Here is an 18335-nt window from a genome sequence, read left to right on the forward strand (position 1 = left end):
TATTTTGTTAGAAAATCTAATTGCTGATTGAATTCAGTAACTTGTTCTACAGGACTGAGTTCAGCAGTTACTGTTTTAGCCTCTTCTTTCATGGAAGGTTCACTACTTCGGTACAGATGCTGATTTCTGGCAACTGTATCAATGAGCTCTTGAGCTTCTTCAATTGTCTTTCTCATGTGTATAGATCCACCAGCTGAGTGGTCCAAAGATATTTGAGCTTTCTCTGTAAGCCTATAATAGAAGATGTTTAACTGCACCCACTCTGAAAACATTTCAGAGGGGCATTTTCTTAGCATCTCTATGTATCTCTCCCAGGCATCATAAAGAGATTCATCATCTCCTTGTTTAAAGCCTTGGATGTTCAGCCTTAGCTGTGTCATCCGTTTTGGGGGGAAATATTGATTCAGGAATTTTTCTGACAGCTGTTTCCATGTCCTTATGCTAGCCTTAGGTTGGTTATTTAATCACCTCTTAGCTTGGTCTTTTACAGCAAATGGAAACAGTAATAATCTGTAGACATCTTGATCTACTTTCTTATCATGTACTGTGTCAGCAATTTGTAAAAACTGTGCCAGAAACTCTGTAGGTTCTTCCTGTGGAAGACCGAAATACTGGCAACTTTGCTGCACCATGATAATGAGCTGAGAATTTAACTCAAAACTACTGACTCTGATGGAGGGTATACATATACTACTCCCATATGAAGTAGTAGTGGGGTTAGCATACGACCCCAGAGTCTTTCTAGACTGTTCATTTCTACTTAGGTCCATGATGGAGAAAGGGAGATGACGTGGATTTATTTTATTTATTTTTTTATAAAAAAATTTTTGAAAAAATAAAATAAAATAAAATAAAAACTAAAAAATAAAAATAAAAAATTTGAAAATATTTTATGTAGATTTTTAGTGAGGAGAGAGAAAGTGGTTAGGATATTTTTGAAAAAGATATGATTTTTTTTAAAATCTTAAAAGGATAAGATTTGAAAATTTTTGAAAATGAAATCTGAATTTATATAAAAAAATTTTGAAATAATTGCTTAAAAATAGTTAGAAAAGATAATTTTTTTATTTTTGAATTTTATTATGAAAGAAAAAAACACACAAAAGACACAAGACTTAAAAATTTTTAAATCCAATGCTCCTTGTTTTCGAAAATTTTAGAGGGAAAACACCAAGGCACACCAAACTTAAAAATTTTAAGATCAAAACACAAAGGAGACTCAAGAACACCTTGAAGACTCACATGAACAACAAGAACAAAAGAAAGAACACCAAACTTAAAATTTTTAGAAAACCAAAATAAAATTTTTGAAAACTAAAGAAAAATTAACAAGAGAACACCAAACTTAAAGTTTGGGACAAGATTTAATCAAAGAAAAATTATTTTTTTTAAAAAAGTTTTAAAAAGAAGATGCCCAATTACCAAGAACACAAACACAATGCTCTAGCCAATTGAGCTATAAATGTAACATGTTTTAAAGAGGTATTTTTAATAAGTAAAAAATTTTTGAAAACCGATATTTTGAAAAAGCACAAGAAAAACAAGAAAAGACACAAAACAAGACAAACTAAAGATCAAACAAGGAAAATAGACAAGAACAACTTGAAGGTCAAAGATGAATAAAGAACATGCAATTTGAAAGTTGAGAGACAAAGAAAAGCATGCAATTGACACCAAACTTAAAACATGACACTAAACTCACATAAAAACTAAAAATTAATAAAGAAAAATAATATTTTTGAAAATTTTTTTGAAAAGAAAATAAAAGACTCTGACCCAAAAGATAAAATTTTCCTAATCTAAGCAACAAGATTCACCGTCAGTTGTTCAAACTCAAACAATCCCCGGCAACGGCGCCAAAAACTTGGTGCACGAAATTGTAAATCACACTTTTCTCAATTCGTACCACTAACCAGGAAGTGCACTGGGTCGTCCAAGTAATACCTTACGTGAGTAAGGATCGATCCCACGGAGATTGTCGGCTTGAAGCAAGCTATGCTTATCTTATTATTCTTAGTCAGGATACCAATAGGGTTCCTTAGTTTCAATTGTAAAAAGTGGAAGAGCATAAAATGAGTATTTATTACGCAGTAATGGAGAATATGTTGGAGTTTTGGAGATGCTTTGTCTTCTGAATCTCTGCTTTCCCCCTGTCTTCTTCTTCACGCACGCAAGGTACCTCCTATGGCAAGCTATATGTTGGTGGATCACCGTTGTCAATGGCTACCATCCGTCCTCTCAATGAAAATGGTCCAGGTGCGCTGTCACCGCACGGCTAATCATCTGTCGGTTCTCACTCATGCTGGAATAAGATCCATTGATCCTTTTGCGTCTGTCACTACGCCCAATCCTTGTGAGTTTGAAGCTCGTCACAGTCATTCAATCCCAGAATCCTACTCGGAATACCACAGACAAGGTTTAGACTTTCCGAATTCTCAAGAATGCTACCAATGGATTCTAGCTTATACCACGAAGACTCTGACTAAGAAATCCAAGAGATACTCATTCAGTCTAATGTAGAACGGAGGTGGTTCTCAGGCATGCGTTCATAGGTTGAGAATGGTGATGAGTGTCATGGATCATCACATTCATCATATTGAAGTGCGAATGAATATCTTAGATAGAAACAAGCGTGTTTGAATGAAAAACAAAAATAATTGCATTAATCCATCAAGACACAGCAGAGCTCCTCACCCCCAACAATGGATTTTAGAGACTCATGCCGTCAAAGAGTACAAAGTTCAGATCTAAAATGTCAAGAGGTACAAAATAAATCTCTAAAAGTTGTTTAAATACTAAACTAGTAACCTAGGTTTACAGAAAATGAGTAAACTAAGATAGATAGTGCGGAAAATCCACTTCTGGGGCCCACTTGGTGTGTGCTGGGGCTGAGACTTGAGCTTTTTCACATGCCTGGGCTGTTTCTGGAGTTAAACAATAGATTGTAACCTGTTTTGGGCGTTTAACTCCAACTGGTAACCTGTTTCTGGCGTTTGACGCCAGAATGGAACATGGAACTGGCGTTAAACGCCAGCTTACGTCATTTATCTTCGAGAAAAGTATGGACTATTATATATTGCTGGAAAGCGCTGGATGTCTACTTTCCAACCCAATTGAGAGCGCGCCAATTGAGCTATTGTAGCTCCAAAAAATCCATTCCGAGTGCAGGGAGGTCAGAATCCAACAGCATCAGCAGTCCTTTTTCAGCTTGAATCAGATTTTTGCTTAGCTCCTTCAATTTCAGCCAGAAAATACCTGAAATCACAGAAAAATACACAAACTCATAGTAAAGTCTAGAAATATGAATTTTGCCTAAAAACTAATAAAAATATACTAAAAACTAACTAAAATATACTAAAAACTACATGAAATTACCCCCAAAAAGCGTATAAAATATCCGCTCATCACTTCTCCTATGGTGTTTCTCATGTGTATGGAACCACCAACAGAGTGGTCCAAAGATATTCTTGCCATGTCTGAAAGTCCATAGTAGAAGATGTCTAACTGTACCCATTCTAAAAATATTTCAGTAGGACATTTTCTTAGCATCCTCCTATACATCTCCCAAGCATCATAAAGAGATTCACTATCTCCTTGTTTGAAGCCTTAGATGTCCAAATTCAGCTGGGTCATCTTTCTTGGAGGAAAGTATTGATTTAAAAACTTGTCTACTAACTGTTTCCAAGTTTTCAAGCTAGCTTTATGCTGGTTATCCAACCACCTCTTTGCTTGGTCCTTTACAACAAAAGAAAATAGTAATAATCTGTAGACATCTTGGTCTACTCCCTCACTGTGTACTGTGTCAGCAATTTTTAAGAAATCTGCTAAGAATTCTGTAGGTTCTTGCTGTGAAAGTCCAGAAAACTGGCAGGTTTGCTACACTATGGTAATGAGTTGTGGGTTTAATTTAAAGCTACTTGCTCTGATTTGAGGTATGCTAATACTTCTTCCATAGATGTCAGCGTTGGGATTTGTATAGGATCCTAGAGTTCTTCTAAACTCTTCATTCCCACTTGGGTTCATAATGAAGAAAGGTAGAAGAAAAGGAAGAAGAAATAGGAATAGGAGAGGAAATAGGAATAAAAGAGATGAATAAGAATTAAAATATTTTTTATTTTTATTTGATTAATCAAATTAATTTCAAAAATTAAGTTAAGTAATTTAAAAAGAATTTAAAATTAATTAATGAATTTTCGAAAATAGAATAGAGAGAAGAGGATGGAATTTTCGAAAATTAAGAAGAGATGAGAGTTAGCTAGGAGGTTTTGAAAAAGAAGAGAAAAAAGGAGAGAGTTTTCAAAAATTAAGGAAGAGAAGAGTTAGTTAGGAAGTTTTGAAAAAGAAGAGAGAGAAGATAAGATATTAATTAAGCAAAGGTTTGAATTTAAAATAAGATAGAAGATAAGATAAGAAAAGATTTAAAATTAAAAAGATTTAAAATTAGAAAAGAGATAAGAAAAGATAAAATAAGAAATTAAAAATATTTGAAAAAGATATGACTTTAAAATTGAAAGTTAGAAAAGATAAGGTAAGAAATTAAAAAGATTTGAAAAATATTTTAAAAAGATAATATTTTGAAATTTGTTTTTGAAAAAAAATTTAATTTTAAAATTTGAATTTTGAAAAAGATAAGATAAGATTTTTAAATTTTGAAAAAGATATGATAAGATTTTTTTTGAATTTTGAAAATGATAAGAAAAAGATAGGGTGCTAATACTTTAAGGATAGAGTTGAGAGTTGGAGTTGCTTTGTCATTCTAAATTAACTTTCGTACTACTATCTTCTTTGCTTGTGAATGATCTTCTTCTATGGCAGGCTGTATGTGATCAAAAATGTTGCCCGTGGTCATTGATCTCCTTTGCTCCAGATCAAACGCCATTGCCCGTGGTCATTCAATCTGACGGAGGGTGAAGCTCTAGCAGTTCATTCTCTTGGCGATCCTACTCAAAACGTTACAAACAAGGTCGAATCTTCCGGATCAGAGAATGTTGCTTCTATGGATTCTAGCCTATACTACGGAGACCCTAATCTCCCCAGAAATTGGCTGAACTGATGTCTCGAGAAGTCCCCAACGAAGTCGTGGATTAGCTGTCTGAGAGATGTATAAACATAGTTGTTGGTTCGTGCTTTTCGGCCACGTATTCACACGAACCCAAGTAGGCACGGGTGTTTGTCAAGCATGTTCGTCTCAATGTGATGAACAGAGCTGATTGTCTAATAATCCTATTCACCATGATGAAGATCGGACATACATCTTAGAAGTAAATCAAACACGGATCGAAGAAGAAATAGTAATACTTTTATTAATTCAAAGGACTCAGCAGGGCTCTTCCCCTAAACCTAGGAGGTTTAGAAACTTAAACTGATGAAAAATACAAAGTAAAACTCAAAAATATCATAAAGTTCTCCCAAAGAGGTCTGAAGACATTGTGTAAAATAACTCCTAAATACTGAACAGATGACTAGTAATGGTAAAATAGTCTATTTTAGTGCTAAAATCCATTTCTGGGGCCCACTTGGCGAGTGTTTGGGCTAAGCTTTGATGAGATCTACGTGTTATGAGATATCTTGGGCGTGGAACGCCAGTTAGGGGGTCCTCTCTGGGCGTTTGGATGCTGGTCTCTACTCGTTGGGCGCTGGACGCCAGGAAGGGGGCAGGAGGCTGGCGTTGGACGCCAGTTTTGGGCATTCTAATCCGAAGCAAAGTATAGACTATTACATATTGCTAGAAAGCTCAGGAAGTCAGCTTTTCATAGCAGTTAAAAGCGATCCATTTGGATTTCTGTAACTCCAGAAAAGCTCCAGAAAAGCGATCCATTTGCTATTACATATTGTTAGAAAGCTCAGGAAGTCAGACTTTTGCTCCAACTCCTCAATTTCAGCCAGAAATTACCTGAAATCATCCAAAAATACAAAAAATTATAGCAGAATCCAAAAATGTGAATTTAATACTAAAACCTATAAAAACTCAATAAAAACTAAACAAAACATACTAAAAGCTATATGAAAATGATGCCGCTTATCATGGGGTTAGGATTATAATTTGGGGATTTTAAGTTTAATTTGAGTAGGATAATTTTAATAGAATTAGGGTATAGAGAGTATTAATTTGAAATCTGATTTGAATCCTTAAAATTACTTTAAAATATTATTTGTCGTATTAAAATACTAATTGGTTTTCAATCAAATGCTCTAATTGAAATTATAAGGTAATATAATTAATTTTCTTTATTTCTAAAACTTAAAGTATTAAATTATGAAAATATCAATTATTTAAAATAAATCATATAAAAATTCTTGTTATTTCATAACTACTAATTTTGTAATTTAAATATAGAAAATAATTCAATTATTGTAAAATTAGATAAAATTCTAATTTAAGTAGTCAAATCTCATTATTTTTGAATTTCTAAGACTTTAAGTTGTAAATAGGAAAATACTCAATAATTATAGAGTTTGGATAAGAATCTTAATTTATTTTAAATTCAAATCATCAAAGCTTGTATTAATCATCTTTAATAAAATAATTTTTGAAATTAAAGCTATTAATAATTAAATATTTTGAATTTAATTCATAATAGTATTTTTTAAAAGTTCTGGGCCTTACATTATGCTTCGTTAAAACTTTACTAAAGAAAAAAATCCAATGGAGAAGCTTTAATGAAAGAAAAAAGAGTACAATATTCTTTGTGATGGAGACTGCCTCATTAAAAATCTTGTCAAGAAAAACCAATGAAAAAAATCTTATGAAGGAAAAAAGAGTGCAGTCTCCCCCTCTCGTCGACATTATTTAATATTTCGAAATCGGTGCATCCCAATTTGATGTACCAATTTTTTAAAGGAGAATTTTGGAAGTGACTTTGTAAATAAATCAGCCAGATTATTACTTGAGCCGATCTATTGGACATTAATTTTTTCTTGATTTTGAAGATCATGAGTGAAGAACAATTTGGGAAAAATATGCTTTGTTCTATCATCTTTGATGTATTCACCCTTAAGTTGAGCAATGCATGCTGTATTATTGGTGCACGAAATTGTGATCATCAATGGCGCCATCAACATGGTACGCTCAATTGCAATCTCAACTCTTTATCACAACTTCGCACAACTAACCAGCAAGTGCACTGGGTCGTCCAAGTAATAAACCTTACGCGAGTAAGGGTCGATCCCACGAAGATTGTTGGTATGAAGCAAGCTATGGTCACCTTGTAAATCTCAGTCAGGCGAATTCAAATGGTTATGGATGATATATGAATAAAGCATAAAATAAAGATAAAGATACTTATGTAATTCATTGGTGAGAATTTCAGACAAGCGTATGGAAATGCTTTGTCCCTTCCGTCTCTCTGCTTTCCTACTGTCTTCATCCAATCCTTCTTACTCCTTTCCATGGCAAGCTGTATGTTGGGCATCACCGTTGTCAATGGCTACAGTCCCGTCCTCTCAGTGAAAATGTTTAACGCGCTCTGTCACAGCACGGCTAATCATCTGTCGGTTCTCAATCAGGTTGGAATAGAATCCATTGATTCTTTTGCCTCTGTCACTAACGCCCAGCATTCAGGAGTTTGAAGCTCGTCACAGTCATTCAATCCTTGAATCCTACTCAGAATACCACAGACAAGGTTTAGACCTTCCGGATTCTCTTGAATGCCGCCATCAATTCTAGCTTATACCACGAAGATTCTGATTAAGGAATCCAAGAGATAAACATTCAAGCCTTGTTTGCTTGTAGAATGGGAGTGGTTGTCAGGCACGCGTTCATAAGTGAGAATGATGATGAGCGTCACATAATCATCACATTCATCATGTTCTTGGGTGCGAATGAATATCTTAGAACAAGAATAAGCTGAATTGAATAAAAGAACAATAGTAATTGCATTAATACTCAAGGTACAGCCGAGCTCCACACCTTAATCTATCGTGTGTAGAAACTCCACCGTTGAAAATACATAAGAACAAGGTCTAGGCATGGCCGTGAGGCCAGCCCCATGATCTAAGATAGCATAAAATTGATCAAAGATAGCTACCCAGATGATCCTAAGATCTAAAGTGATCAAAAGATCCAAAGATGAAAATACAAAAGCAAAAGGTCCTATTTCTAGAGAACTAGTAGCCTAGGGTTTACAGAAATGAGTAAATGACATAAAAATCCACTTTCGGGCCCACTTGGTGTGTGCTTGGGCTGAGCATTGAAGCTTTCATGTGTAGAGACTTTTCTTGGAGTTAAACGCCAGCTTTTGTGCCAGTTTGGGCGTTTAACTCCCATTCTTGTGCCAGTTCCGGCGTTTAACGCCGGGCATTCTTGAGCTGATTTGGAACGCCGGTTTGGGCCATCAAATCTTCGGGCAAAGTATAGACTATTATACATTGCTGGAAAGCCCAGGATGTCTACTTTCCAAAGCAGTTGAGAGCACGCCAATTAGGCTTCTGTAGCTCCAGAAAATCCACTTCGAGTGCAGGGAGATCAGAATCCAACAGCATCTGCAGTCTTTTTTAGCCTCTGAATCAGATTTTTGCTCAGGTCCCTCAATTTCAGCCAGAAAATACCTGAAATCACAGAAAAATACACAAACTCATAGTAAAGTCCAGAAAAGTGAATTTTAACTAAAAACTAATAAAAATATAATAAAAACTAACTAAAACATACTAAAAACATACTAAAAACAATGCCAAAAAGCGTATAAATTATCCGCTCATCACAACACCAAACTTAAATTGTTGCTTGTCCCCAAGCAACTGAGAATCAAATAAGATAAAAAGAAGAGAATATGCAATGAATTCCAAAAGCATCTATGAAGATCAGTATTAATTAGATGAGCGAGGCTTTTAGCTTTTTGCCTCTGAACAGTTTTGGCATCTCACTCTATCCTTTGAAATTTAGAATGATTGGCTTCTATAGGAACTCAGAATCCAGATAGTGTTATTGATTCTCCTAGTTAAGTATGATGATTCTTGAACACAGCTACTTTATGAGTCTTGGCCGTGGCCCAAAGCACTCTGTCTTCCAGTATTACCACCGGATACATACATGTCACAGACACATAACTGGGTGAACCTTTTCAGATTATGACTCAGCTTTGCTAGAGTCCCCAATTAGAGGTGTCCAGGGTTCTTAAGCACACTCTTTTTGCCTTGGATCACAACTTTATTTCTTTCTCTTTCTTTTTTTTTCTTTTTCTTTCTCCCTTTTTTCGTTTTTTTTTTAATATTCACTGCTTTTTCTTGCTTTAAGAATCATTTTTATGATTTTTCAGATCCTCAGTAACATGTCTCCTTTTTCATCATTCTTTCAAGAGCCAATCATTCATGAACAACAAATTCAAAAGACATATGCACTGTTCAAGCATACATTCAGAAATCAAAGTAATGCCACCACATCAAAATAATTAATCTGTTATAAAATTCAAAATTCATGCAATTCTTCTCTTTTTCATTTAAGAACATTTTTCATTTAAGAAAGGTGATGGATTCATAGGACATTCATAACTTTAAGTCATAGACACTAAGACACTAATGATCATAAGACACAAACTTAGATAAACATAGGCATAAAAATTCGAAAAACAGGAAAATAAAGAACAAGGAAATTAAAGAACGGGTCCACCTTAGTGATGGCGGCTTGTTCTTCCTCTTGAAGATCTTATGGAGTGCTTGAGCTCCTCAATGTCTCTTCCTTGCCTTTGTTGCTCCTCTCTCATGATTCTTTGATCTTCTCTAATTTCATGGAGGAGGATGGAATGTTCTTGGTGCTCCACCCTTAGTTGTCCCATGTTGGAACTCAATTCTCCTAGGGAGGTGTTGATTTGCTCCCAATAGTTTTGTGGAGGAAAGTGCATCCCTTGAGGTATCTCAGGGATTTCATGATGAGTGGGATCTCTTGTTTGCTTTGAGCTCCTTCCACACAGATATCCATGAGGACTTGGTCCAACCTTTGATTAAAGTTGAACTTTTTTGAGTTTGAAAAGGGACCTCGGGGATCACCTTCTTCTTGGCCACAACTTCATAGAAGTGGTCTTGATGCACTCTTGAGATGAATCTCTCCATCTTCCATGACTCGGAGGTGGAAGCTTTTGCCTTCCCTTTCCTCTTTCTAGAGGTTTCTCCGGCCTTAGATGCCATAAATGGTTATGGAAAAACAAAAAGCAATGCTTTTACCACACCAAACTTAGAAGGTTTGCTTGTCCTCGAGCAAAAGAAGAAAGAAGAGAGTGGAAGAAGAAGAAATAGAGGAGATGGAGGTGGCTTTGTGGTTCGGCCAAAGGGTGGGTTTGGGAGGAATATTGTTTGTGTGAAAATGAAGGAGTGAAGATAGGTTTATATAGGAGTGGAGAGAGGGGTGAAGAGAATAGTAGGATTTGATAGGTGAGGGGTTTTTTGGGAAGAGGTGTTGAGGTGATTGGTGAATGGGTGAAGAAGAGAGAGAGTGGTGGGGTAGGTGGGGATCCTTTGTGGTCCACATATCCTGAGGTGTCAACAAAAATTCATCCCTGCACCCAATTGCGAGCAAAAATGCTCTTTATGCCAATTCTGGCGTTAAATGCCGGGATGGTGCCCATTTCTGGCGTTTAACGCCAGCTTCTTACCCTTTTTTGGCGTTTAACGCCAGTTTGGTGCCCCTTTCTGGCGTTAAACGCCCAGAATGGTGCCAGACTGGGCGTTAAACGCCCATTTGCTGCCCTTACTGGCGTTTAAACGCTAGCAATGTTTTCCTCCAGGGTGTGCTATTTTTCTTTCTATTTTTCTGACTGTTTTTCATTCTATTTTTGCTTTTTCAATTGATTTTGTGACTTTCCATGATCATCAACCTACAAAAAACATAAAATAACAAAGGAAAATAGATAAATATAACATTGGATTGCCTCCCAACAAGCGCTTCTTTAATGTCAGTAGCTTGACAGTGGGCTCTCATGGAGCCTCACAGATACTCAGAGCAATGTTGGAACCTCCCAAAACCAAACTTAGAGTTTGAATGTGGGGGTTCAACACCAAACTTAGAAGTTGGTTGTGGCCTCCCAACACCAAACTTAGAGTTTGACTGTGGGGGCTCTGTTTGATTCTGTTTTGAGAGAAGCTCTTCATGCTTCCTCTCCATGGTAACAGAGGGATATCCTTGAGCCTTAAACACAAAGGATTCTTTGTTCACTTGAATGATCAATTCTCCTCTGTCAACATCAATCACAGCCTTTGCTGTGGTTAGGAAGGGTCTGCCAAGGATGATGGATTCATCCATGCACTTCCCAGTCTCTAGGACTATAAAATCAGCAAGGATGTAATGGTCTTCAACCTTCACCAAAACATCCTCTACAAGTCCATAAGCTTGTTTTCTTGAATTGTCTGCCATCTCTAGTGAGATTCTTGCAGCTTGCACCTTAAAGATCCCTAGCTTCTCCATTACAGAGAGAGGCATGAGGTTTATGCTTGACCCTAGGTCACACAGAGCCTTCTTAAAGGTCATGGTGCCTATGGGACAAGGTATTGAGAACTTCCCAGGGTCCTGTCTCTTTTGAGGTAATTTCTGCCTAGTCAAGTCATCCAGTTATTTGGTGAGCAAAGGAGGTTCGTTCTCCTAAGTCTCATTACCAAATAACTTGTCATTTAGCTTCATGATTGCTCCAAGGTATTTAGCAACTTGCTCTTCAGTGACATCTTCATCCTCTTCAGAGGAAGAATACTCATCAGAGCTCATGAATGGCAGAAGTAAAAACAAATGGAATCTCTATGGTCTCAGTATGAGCCTCTGATTCCCCATGGTTCCTCATTAGAGAACTCATTGGAGGCCAGTGGACGTCCATTGAGGTCTTCCTCATTGGCGATCACTGCCTCTTCCTCCTCTCCAAATTCGGCCATGTTGATGGCCTTGCATTCTCCTTTTGGATTCTCTTCTGTATTGCTTGGAAGAGTACTAGGAGGGAGTTCAGTAACTTTCTTACTCAGCTGTCCCACTTGTGCCTCCAAATTCCTAATGGAGGACCTTGTTTCAGTCATGAAACTTTGAGTGGTTTTGACTAGATCAGAGACCATGGTTGCTAAGTCAGAGTGGCTCTGCTTAGAATTCTCTGTCTGTTGCTGAGAAGATGATGGAAAAGGCTTGCCATTGCCAAACCTGTTTCTTCCACCATTATTGTTGTTGAAACCTTGTTGAGGTCTCTGTTGATCCTTCCATGAGTGATTTGGATGATTTCTCCATGAAGGATTATAGGTGTTTCCATAGGGTTCTCCAATGTAATTCACCTCTTCCATTGAAGGGTTCTCAGGATCATAAGCTTCTTCTTCAGATGAAGCGTCCTTAGTACTGCCTGGTGCAGCTTGCATTCCAGACAAACTTTGAGAAATCATATTGACTTGCTGAGTTAATATTTTGTTCTGAGCCAGTATGGCATTCAGAGTATCAATCTCAAGAACTCCTTTCTTCTGATTCGTCCCATTGTTCACAGGATTCCTTTCAGAAGTGTACATGAATTGGTTATTTGCAACCATTTCAATGAGTGCTTGAGCTTTTCCAGGCGTCTTTTTCAGATGAAGAGATCCTCCAGCAGAGCTATCTAATGACATCTTGGACAGTTCAGACAGACCATCATAGAAGATACCTATGATGCTCCATTCAGAAAGCATGTTAGAAGGACACTTTCTGATCCATTGTTTGTATCTTTCCCATGCTTCATAGAGGGATTCACCTTCCTTCTATCTGAAGGTTTGGACTTCCACTCTAAGCTTGCTCAATTTTTGAGGTGGAAAGAACTTTGCCAAGAAGGCATTGACTAGTTTTTCCCAAGAGTTCAGGCTTTCTTTAGGTTGTGAGTCCAACCATATCCTAGCTCTGTCTCTTACAGCAAAAGGGAATAGCATAAGTCTGTAGACCTCAGGGTCAACCCCATTAGTCTTGACAGTGTCACAGATTTGCAAGAACTCAGCTAAAAACTGATGAGGATCTTCTAATGGAAGTCCATGGAACTTGCAATTCTGTTGCATTAGAGAAACTAATTGAGGCTTAAGCTCAAAGTTGTTTGCTCCAATGGCAGGGATAGAGATGCTTCTCCCATAGAAGTCGGGAGTAGGTGCAGTAAAGTCACCCAGCACCTTCCTTGCATTGTTGTTATTGTTGTTGTTTTCGGCTGCCATGGGTTCTTCTTCTTTGAAGATTTCTGTTAGGTCCTCTACAGAGAGTTGTGCCTTAGCTTCTCTTAGCTTTCGCTTCAAGGTCCTTTCAGGTTCAGGGTCAGCCTCAACAAGAATGCTTTTGTCTTTGTTCCTGCTCATATGAAAGAGAAGAGAACAAGAAAATATGGAATCCTCTATGTCACAGTATAGGGATTCCTTGAGGTGTCAGAGGAAAAGAAAAATAGAAGGAAGAGGTAGAAGAATTCAAACTTATCAGGAAAGATAGAGTTCAAATTGGGCATTGAGGAGGAGTGTTAGTCCATAAATAAAAGGATGTGAGAAGAGGGGAAGATATTTTCGAAAATAAATTAAAAATATTTTAAAAACATTTTGAAAAAAATACTGATTGATTTTCGAAAACTAAGAGTGGAAAAGAAATCAAGTGATTTTTAAAAAAGATTTTGAAATTAGAAATCAGAAAGATATGATTGAAAACTATTTTGAAAAAGATGTGATTAAAAGATATGACTGAGATGATATGATTTGAAAAACAATTTAAAAAGATTTGATTTTAAAAATTAATAACCTGCCTAACAAGAAAGATATGATTCAGACATTAAACCTTTCTCAACAGAAAAGGCAACATGCTTGAAATGTTGAATCAAATCATTAATTGTTAGCAAGTATTTTTGAAAATGGAAAGAAATTGATTTTGAAAATATATGATTGAAATGATATGATTTGAAAAAGATTTGATTTTGAAAAATTTTGAAAACATAAAAAAATTTGAATTAAAACAAAATCTTCCTTCTTGTGCCATCCTAGCGTTAAACGCCCAGAATGGTATCCATTCTGGCGTTTAACGCCCAAAATGCTATCCTTTTGGGCGTTAAACGCCCAGCCAGGCACCCTGGCTGGCGTTTAAACGCCAGTTTTCCTTCTTCACTGGGCATTTTGAACGCTGGTGGACGAAATTGTGATCCTCTTTGTATTTGCATGAGATTTATTTAATGGCTATTGGCTATGTGTGGACACAACTCCGTTCAACTTAACCAACAAGTGTACTGGGTCATCCAAGTAATACCTTACGTGAGTAAGGGTCGATCCCACAGAGATTGTTGGTATGAAGCAAGCTATGGTCACCTTGTAAATCTCAGTTAGGCAGATTAAATTGATTCATGATAGGTTCAAAAATTAATAATAAACAGAAAATAAAATAGGATAGAAATACTTATGTAAATCAATAGTGGGAATTTCAGATAGGCGTATGGAGATGCTGTGCTCCTCTTGTATTTCTACTTTCTTATTACATTCATCCAATCCTTCTTACTCCTTTCCATGGCAAGCTGTATCTAAGGCATCACCGTCGTCAATGGCTACTTTTCATCCTCTCGGGAAAATGGTCCTATGCGCTGTCACAGCATGGCTAATCGTTTGGAGGCATCACCCTTGTCGATGGCTACATCCCATCCTCTCAGTGAAAATGGTCCAAATGCTCTGTCACAGCACGGCTAATCATCTGTCGATTCTCAATCAGGTTGGAATAGAATCCCTTGATTCTTTTGCGTCTGTCACTAACGCCCAGCCTTCAGGAGTTTGAAGCTCATCACAGTCATTCAATACCAGAATCCTACTCGGAATACCACAGACAAGGTTAGACTTTTCGGATTCCCAGAATCCTACTCAGAATACCACAGACAAGGTTAGACTTTCCAGATTCCCATGAATGCCGCCATCTATCTAGCTTATACCACAAAGATTCTGTTGGGGAATCTAAGAGATATGTGCCCGGCCTAAAGTAGAACAGAAGTGGTTGTCAGTCACGCGCGTTCATAGGTGAGAATGATGATGAGTGTCACGGATCATCACATTCATCAAGTTGAAGTGCAACGTATATCTTGGAATAAGAATAAGGAGAATTGAATAGAAAATAATAGTAATTGTATTGAAACTTGAGGTACAGCAGAGCTCCACACCCTTAATCTATGGTGTGTAGAAACTCCACCATTGAAAATACATAAGTGAAAGGTTCAGGCATGGCTGGTGCACGAAATTGCAATCACACTTTTGCAACCCCGCACAACTAACCAGCAAGTGCACTGGGTCGTCCAAGTAATACCTTACGTGAGTAAGGGTCGATCCCACGGAGATTGTCGGCTTGAAGCAAGCTATGGTTATCTTATAAATCTTAGTCAGGATATCAGAAATTATCAGGATTGATTATGAAAAGCAAAAGAACATGAAATAAGTACTTGTTATGCAGTAATGGAGAATAGGTTGAGGTTTTGGAGATGCTCCATCTTTTGAATCTCCACTTTCCTACTGTCTTCTTCATCAAACACGCAAGGCTCCTTCCATGGCAAGCTGTATGTAGGGTTTCACCGTTGTCAGTGGCTACCCCCCATCCTCTCAGTGGAAATGTTCAACGCACCCTGTCACGGCACGGCTATCCATCTGTCGGTTCTCAATCAGGCCAGAATAAAATCCAATGATTCTTTTGCGTCTGTCACTAACGCCCCGCCTTCAGGAGTTTGAAGCTCGTCACAGTCATTCAATCATTGAATCCTACTCAGAATACCACAGACAAGGTTTAGACCTTCCGGATTCTCTTGAATGCCGCCATCAATTCTAGCTTATACCACGAAGATTCCGGTTAAAGAATCCAAGAGATATCTACTCAATCTAAGGTAGAACGGAGGTGGTTGTCAGGCACGCGTTCATAGTTGAGAATATGATGAGTGTCACGGGTCATCATATTCATCCGGGTTAAGAACAAGTGATATCTTAGAACGGAAGCAAGCATGATTGAATAAGAAACAGTAGTAATTGCATTAATCCATCAAGACACAGCAGAGCTCCTCACCCCCAACCATGAGGTTTAGAGACTCATGCTGTAAGAAGTACACAAAGAAATGTGTAAAGTGTCATGAGGTACAGATACAATGTCAAAAGATCCTATTAATAGTAAACTAGTAACCTAGGGTACAGAAATGAGTAAATGACGTAAAAATCCTCTTCTGGGTCCACTTAGTGTGTGCTTGGGCTGAGCAATGAAGCATTTTCGTGTAGAGACCTTTTCTGGAGTTAAACGCCAGCTTTTATGCCAGTTTGGGCGTTTAACTCCAAGTTTTATGCCAGTTCCAGCGTTAAACGCTGGAAATTCTGAGGCTGATTTGCCACGCCGGTTTGGGCCATCAAATCTCGGGCAAAGTATGGACTATTATACATTGTTGGAAAGCCCAGGATGTATACTTTCCAATGCCGTTGAGAGCGCGCCAATTGGGCTTCTGTAGCTCCAGAAAATCCACTTCGAGTGCAGGGAGGTCAGAATCCAACAGCATCTGCATTCCTTTTCAGTCTCTGAATCAGATTTTTGCTCAGGACCCTCAATTTCAGCCAGAAAATACCTGAAATCACAGAAAAATACACAAACTCATAGTAAAGTCCAGAAAAGTGAATTTTAACTAAAAACTAATAAAAATATACTAAAAACTAACTAATTCATATTAAAAACATACTAAAAACAATGCCAAAAAGCGTATAAATTATCCGCTCATCACAACACCAAACTTGAATTGTTGCTTGTCCCCAAGCAACTGAAAATCAAAATAGAATAAAAAGAAGAGAATATACTATAGACTCCAAAATATCAAAGAAACATAGTTCCAATTAGATGAGCGGGACCAGTAGCTTTTTGCTTCCGAACAGTTTTGGCATCTCACTCCATCCTTTGAAGTTCAGAATGATTGGCATCTTTAGGAACTCAGATAGTGTTATTAATTCTCCTAGTTAAGTATAATGATTCTTGAACATAGCTAGTGTATGAGTCTTGGCTGTGGCCCAAAGCACTCTGTCTTCCAGTATTACCACCAGATACATACATGCCACAGACACATAATTGGGTGAACCTTTTCAGATTGTGACTCAGCTTTGCTAGAGTCCCCAATTAGAGGTGTCCAGGGTTCTTAAGCACACTCTTTTTGCCTTGGATCAGAACTTTATTTTTCTCTCTTTTTTCTTTTTTTTTCTTCTTTTTTTTCGAAAATTTTTTTTTTTTGTATTCACTGCTTTTTCTTGCTTCAAGAATCAATTTGATGATTTTTCAGATCCTCAATAACAGTTCTCTTTTTCCTTCTTCATTCTTTCAAGAGCCAACAATTTTAACATTTCTCAAAACAACAAGTTCAAAAGACATATGCACTGTTCAAGCATTCATTCAGAAAACAAAAAGTATTGTCACCACATCAAACTAATTCAACTAGTTTCAAGGATAAATTCGAAATCCTGTACTTCTTGTTCTTTTGTGATTAAAGCATTTTTTCATTTAAGAGAGGTGATGGATTCATAGGACATTCATAGCTTTAAGAGATGAATTTTAAATTTTATTAATTATGAATTAAGAACAAGACTCCAAGATAGATATAAGGTGAGACTAAAAAAAATAAAAATAGAAAACAAAAAACGCAAAAATAGGCTCCTAATGATAGATGTTTTCACAGAGTTAGGACTCAACAACCTTGATTTTGAGAAGTGGATGCTCCCTCAACTTGAGAGGAGAGCTTTTGGCGTTTCAACTCTTGGAGTTCACGCCCCTGCTTCTCTTGTTCCTTCAGCAATTTGCAGAGCATGCAGTTCTGATTCTGCTGTTCTTCCTTCAGTTGCTCCATAGTCTCTTGCAACTTGGTGATAGATGCTTCTAGGCTGGCCCAGTAGCCAATTTCAGGGAATTCAGGGAGGAACTCCTGCGCCCTCCTTTTGATGGAGTTGTCTTGCATTTGTCCTTCCATTGACTTCTTGGTGATTGGATGTTCAATGGGTATGAATTCATCCACTCCCATCTTCACCCCAGCCTCTTTACAGAGCAAGGAGATCAAGCTTGGGTAAGCCAATTTGGCTTCAGTGGAATTCTTATTTGCAATTGTGTAGATCTCACAAGCAATCACATGATGCACTCCATTCTTTCCAAGCATAATGCAATGAATCATCACTGCTCTCTTGATAGTGACTCAGAACGGTGTAGTGGGCAGTATGGAACGCCCAATAAAGTCTAGCCAACTCTGCAATTGGTTTGAGTTCTCCCCTCTTGAGTTGGTTAGGGACACCCTTAGAATTGGTTATCCACTTAGTTCTAGGGAGGCATATGTCCTCTAGAACTTGATCCAACCCTTTATCTGCTCTCACCATTCTCCTATTAAAGGATTCAGGATCATCTTGCAGTTGAGGCAATTTGAAGATTT

At 37.4% G+C, this 18335-nt stretch overlaps 1 non-coding gene across 1 annotated transcript; it reads left to right on the forward strand.

Annotated features, from left to right (window-relative positions):
• Positions 1 to 12606: 12606 nt before the first annotated feature.
• LOC130949941 (small nucleolar RNA R71) lies at positions 12607 to 12714 on the forward strand. Its single transcript, XR_009073491.1, has one exon. It is a non-coding gene; the product is annotated as a small nucleolar RNA R71 (small nucleolar RNA).
• Positions 12715 to 18335: the final 5621 nt, after the last annotated feature.

The sequence above is a fragment of the Arachis stenosperma genome, chromosome 1, assembly GCF_014773155.1.
Source record: "Arachis stenosperma cultivar V10309 chromosome 1, arast.V10309.gnm1.PFL2, whole genome shotgun sequence".
NCBI classification, from domain to species: domain Eukaryota; kingdom Viridiplantae; phylum Streptophyta; class Magnoliopsida; order Fabales; family Fabaceae; genus Arachis; species Arachis stenosperma.